Source organism: Athene cunicularia, assembly GCF_003259725.1.
Source record: "Athene cunicularia isolate RWA chromosome 23 unlocalized genomic scaffold, athCun1 chr23_part1, whole genome shotgun sequence".
Classification (NCBI taxonomy): Eukaryota; Metazoa; Chordata; class Aves; order Strigiformes; family Strigidae; genus Athene; species Athene cunicularia.
Window position 1 is genome coordinate 6,081,598 of NW_020799130.1, and position 6,062 is coordinate 6,087,659.

The following is a 6,062-nucleotide window of genomic DNA, read 5'->3' on the forward strand; positions in this document are numbered from 1 at the left end:
GCGGGCCCTGCATGGGGAGGGTGGCGCGGCCGCGGGCTGAGGCTGCCCCCGCTCCGCCCGGCCGCGCGGATTAGGTTTGCATGTGGCGGGGAGCCGGGACGCGCTTTTCTCGCGGTGCTGCTGCGACTGATGGCGGCGGCGCGGCCGTTTCGCTGGGAGTCTGGTCCCTTCTCGATCCCCTTCCCGGCGCTGCGGGGCCGTGATACCGTGATAGTTGAGGCGCGCTGGTAGGCAGCGTCCGCGGCTGCTGCCCGAGCCGCGCTGCGGGGTGCCTGCGGGACTGAGGAAAGCTTTCAGCAGAAAACGCATCGCGGTTGCCGCTCTCGCTGAAATCTTGCGTAGCGTATGTTCCGATAGAGCCGACTGTAGGGAGGGAGAACTGCACCGCACCTACTCACAGCCCTCAGGTTTGCGCTTAATGCTTTGGTTGAGAGAGTAACACTTGTCAAATGCTCCGAAGGAGGAATTCTCCAGAATTTTGCTGCTAAGACGTTGTTTTTCTTAAATGATCTTTTACTAAACCTCCAAAGGTTTTGCTTAAATTGTTATTCCTATTATTTTATTATTTTTAAAATGAGGCTTTGGTTGCTGGGTCTTAGCATTCTTGTTACCTGTCAGTTTTTGAACGTGGCTATTTATGTACCTGAACTACGCTGGACTATTCTTTCTGAAAAAGTTGCTGGGATTCCCTTTCCCCTATATGTGACGCTAAAAGATCCTGACAGCAGTTTGTGCTGTGAAGGATGTTAATGCTCATGAAGCTTTTTTCTTTTTTTCCTTTGAGATTACACTTTGTTTCATGTCTTCTAAAAGTAAACATAATTCAACTAGAATTCTGCATATTGCAGCGTTTGTGGTTTTTTTTACCTACGCAAACTCTAGTGTTTGCAAACTAGCAGAGTCTGCTTGATGATTTAGTATCCTAGAAACTGTATTTCCCATGAGTACTTAATATCCTTATCTCTCAGTTTTTCTGTCTAGATGTGAACACTGTTGGAATATATTTGAGCCTCCTGCTAACACTCAACTTTCAAGTTTTGTCAAAAAAAAAAGCAATAGTCCTTGCTTTCTTAGGCAACGATAAGGAAAATTCTTTGAGGATAAAGTCATTAGAACAAAGCTCATTTTTAATGAAGTGTTGCTTTGAACTCGGGCATCACGAATGGTGTTCTGTATGATACAACCAGCCAGATCAGCTATGGCTAATTTCAGGGAGAAACAAGCACAGACTTTATAGTCCAGGTTAGCAAAATGTAGTAGCTGCTGATGCAGTCAGTGTTGTTTTAATGGCACTGGTGTGCACCTTGCTAACCTGTAGTGCTGAAGTCACCTCCCAGTGATACTTGTGTAGACATGAAGCAGATAGTTTCTGTATGGGCTGTGCTAGTCTCTTGCTTAGCATCATGGTGGAGGTTCTCAGGTATTTTCATTTCATGGGGTTATGGAGTGAGAAAGGCTGAGAACTCTGTGCTGGAGGGGTGAGGGTGCTAACTAGGCTTTGTCATAGTCTGCCACTGAAACGCTGGTATGGAAACCTGGCTACTGTGTAAAGGTCTTCAGAGTGTGTTAACTTCAACACACGTCTTGTAATTCATGCTAATAAACAGTATATCTTGATTAAGCTATTAAAATGTACTTTCTGAGACTGAATAAGCTATGGAACAAAATAAATGGCTATAATGCCTTCATGTAAAAAAGAAAGGAATGTGCCAGTAATGTTTGTGAACTAGTGAGGCTTTAATAAATCCCCAGTTCAGTCATTTAATATGAGTTCTTATCTTCCCCTCACTCATGTGTTTATCTTGCTGTTTTGACAAGAACCTTCTTGAAATGCAAGGCATAACTGTAGGGACTATGCTTGTTTTCTTGTGGTTCATCAAAAAACCCAAAACCAAACAAACACCATCACCACCACCACCACCACCACGCCCCCCCCAAAAAAAACAACCCAAAACCTTCCCCTTAATGCTATTTTTAATGTGATATAACTTAAATGTTTGACACAGATAATATATTGGATAGAAGGAATAGTAACATAAGTAAGTTGAATGGCTTTGTTGTGGAGTTTTTCCTGTATGAATTAGTTATGTTTCCTGTGCACCTGATCTAAACAAGTTTAGTTCCTCTATGAAATCAAAAGTTACATAGCTGAAGGCTGAAAACTATTGATGTGTAAGCACTGTGAAGCTGGTTATGGTAGTTTGGGATATTGTCTCTTTGCCAGAAATTGCCATTCCTGCTCATTTAAGCTGTTACTAAGCATGTTTTGCATTAACTAGACTGTAAATTTATAATTAATTGGATGGAGTTATACTTAGATAGTCTGTGGGTGGCAACCTCTGTTAGAGGCATGGTATAAAATACAGGGAATAGTAACATCATGGCTGTTTAACCAGTGGTTGTCGGATTGAGGCTAAGATCAAGTTTTTGTTTCTAAGGTGCCATACTCTGTTAGGCTCAGCTTTGCGGTTTGTTTGTTGTGTGGAGTTTGGTTTTCTTTTTCCTCCCTAGGAAAACTACTATTTGAGCTGTTTGAGTTATTAAACGTGAAAAAGAAGGTTGTTTCTGGGTAACTTAGAAGCACCTGTAATTTTAACCTCCTACTTGTGACATGATTAGATCTTAAAGGGACTAGTCACTCTGCAAATTACTCTCTTGAGATGCAGGAATTCTATGTGAAAGATAGTGGACAGCTGAAAACATGTTTTATATCATGAAGTGCTCATGGTATTCAGAAAAACATTGTTGGCAAGAACAGTGTGAAGTTTGAAACAAGACAATCCTTTTCCCTGTGCACACAGTTCTGAGGTGGTGAAGCTAGGTAACTTCTCTGGCACCAGTGAAAACTCTCCTTGCCTATGTAAAGTTGGCCCCCAATCTATATTTATTACTGCTGCTCATTTGGTAAGCACATTTTTATGTACATTGTTTTAAATTCATCCATTTCTGCATGTTTTAAAACAAAAACAAAATATCCCACACATCTAATATACATAATCCTTTATTTATAATCAACACTTGAAATCTTTTAAACTGATCTCCCTCTTTTCGAGATATGTTACTTAATGCAGATCAATAACTCTTGAGTGCATGGGGGTGCTCTTCTGGGTGGCCTGGCCTGGCCTAGGCTGAGTCACATGGGCACGCTGCACATGCAAACAGATATCACTCCTCTTTTCTTTAATATGCTTTTAATATTTTTAAGAGGAGAACAAAAATCTTAATAAAATCATCATGTGTTTTCCTTACTGATAAAATACAGTTAAAAAATATTTTTCTTGATAGCTGCATCTAGCTGATATTATCTAGAGGGAGAGCTAAATGATCTTTTTCAGCTCTGACTTTCACTGGGGTGTATCTGCTGAACTTGGAGGACAGATTCAGTATTGTAAGAGGTGTAATTTTGCTTGTTGATGGTTATTCAGGTAGAAAAGTCAGTCTAATCTCAGATATCAGACCAAGCTTGCAAAGCCAGCAGGGAATCTATTACTATTACTGTGAAAAGAAATATATTTCTTCTGGATACTGTTGGGACCTGAATATTTTGATAGCTATGTCACTTCACAATTTTCCAGAGTAAATTTCTTTAAGAAAGTCTTTTAAAATTAAGTTTGTGTGACAGGAAATAGCTAAAATTTGAACACCCAAACTGAACCTTTCTGGCTGGTGAACATGCAGAGCATTTGACTTAAGTTCTCTATGACGATACTAATTCTTATGCAAAAATAAACCATACAGCTAGTGAATTAAAATGCTGAGACCTAATTCACACTGTCCAAAAGCCTACTTAAAAAAGCATTTGATCAGCTGTGGTGCTGTGTAGTAATCTGATACTTACGGGTTAGATATTGCTCCACACACTGGTGTATGTTAGTGATGAAGGTTCATGCTGTTATGCTGAAAAATCTTGCCTGTCAGAAGTCTGAGTTATTGAATGGTGGATGAGGTGTTTCTGCCTGGACACAGCATAGCTGTTAAGCTTTTGTTCAGTTATAGGCCACACTGAGAACAGTGGGTATGTGACACTTGCAAGCTAATCTGGGTTCACAAAAACATGTCCAGGAGCATCACCATAAGCCATTGAAGTGTAGAAGGTACTTGTCATTGTTACAGATATCTTGTCTATTGGCCTAGCTACACAGTTCTTGGTGGGTGTTTTTTTTGTGTACAGAGAAGACTGTTATGTGTAAGCAACTGATTTTATAAGGTGGTAAAAAGGTGATCACAAAAATAACCCCCTCCTTATATCTTTTTTGTGTATATCATCCTATGCATTTTTGAGAAGAGGGATTGAGAATGATACTGTACCCAAAGCATTTCTAGTTTAACTAAACCCCTCAGCTCTGCACTGTTTCAAATTGGAGATCTTGCAGAGGCTCTCTAGCAAACAGAAATCTAGATGATTTTTGTTTTTTCGTGTTTTTTGTAACCTGTAGAAACTTCATGTTCAGTTAGTGTTTTGAGAGTTCAGTTAACACCTGTAATGATAGGTGAGCATTACTGTAGTCTTCGGGTAGCATTTTTTTTCTCTTCTGTAATTAGGCTGTAGGCAAGGTTGGTTTTAAGTAAACTGAATTGGTTAGAAACCAATTTCTCTTCGTCAAGTAACAATGTGTGTGTAGCAGAATATATATGCTGTGTAGCTATGGAAGACTTCCTTTCTTTTCCACACTAATTGCATAAAGAAGTGGCATCTGACAGAGAAACAATGTGAGGCTGTGTTACTTCTCTCTAAAATTGTCCTTCAAGTCAAGATAGCTTTAGTAAAATCATTACTTTTCTGTCTGAAGAAATTTTTTTTTCCTTGCTCAAGCTTGCAAATCTTCATAGGATATCTTCCAAAAGTTCATGAGCAGTAGCCTAGAAGGGATGGGTATACAAGTGACTATTAGAGATGTGGTTATGTTGGAGACTTGTTTTGCAGCATAGTAAATAGCTTGAGGCTTCAGCATTTTTTAAAAAAAAAAAATTGTTCTTGAATCATCTTCATACCTGTATTTGAGTACTTAATTGCATTGCTCCGACCATGCTGCATATGTCTACCTGGTTATCATTTCACTGCTGATCATCGACTTCTTCCCTATCCTTTAAAGCCCAAGGCTCATCTCATTTCTGACCTTAATGGCTGATCATCCTAATGTTCTCTGCTGGGTAGTTGAATTGTCTTTGGCCAGCCTTTTTATTTGAGAGTACTAAATATCAGCTGGCTGGCTAATTGAGAAATTGAAACTACTTTTTAATGAATTGGGCAAAGCCCATTGGAATTGTCTGAGAAGATAGTTGTGCATTTTTCAGTGCACATATTTGGAATCAGTTTGTTAATTCTGAAAGCAAGTCTTTTTATGACTATAAGAACTGAAGATGCTGCAGTCATGGCTTCCTTTTAAACCAGTAAGTTACATATTATAAAACAAGTAGCTGTGATTTGTAGAGCTCCTATTTGAGTAAAACTGAAAGCATGGAAATGGTTCAGTTGCAGCTTCAAATCATAATGTGTGTTAGAGTGCAATTTTTCTCTTTCGGTCCTTGCTGAGTTCTGACAGTGTCGTGAGAAGGTATTTGGCTAGTCTTATGCAGCATGTTGGGTTTGAAGGAAGACATGGCAACAAGCCAAGAAAGTGAAAATTAGCAAACAAGTATTGACATTTTTATACCTTAAGCTACCCTGCAGGGTTATGTGTTCACTACATTTAAAACGATTGTTTTAAAAGTAGAAGAATGGGAAATGAAAATAGCACTAGCTCTTCTGATTCTTTGTTGAAGGATGTTCTTATCGTGTCCCCGTACATTCTAGCTGCTATGGTAACCAGTTAACTTACTGACAATCAGCAGATAAAGTTTAGACATCGTTATGTACATGAAGTACATTTTTTTAAAAATTATGTAAATTCTTCCATGTACATTTTCCACAGTATTAAGGGTTGTACTTTCATTTGAAACTTAGATCAGCTGCATCCAAAAAGTATTAAATAAAACTTTTGATACAGGTCATTTGCAGCATGTATACAAATTAGTTTAGATAAATCATGCATTGTCCTACAACCTAGTTATTTCTGGCTTAT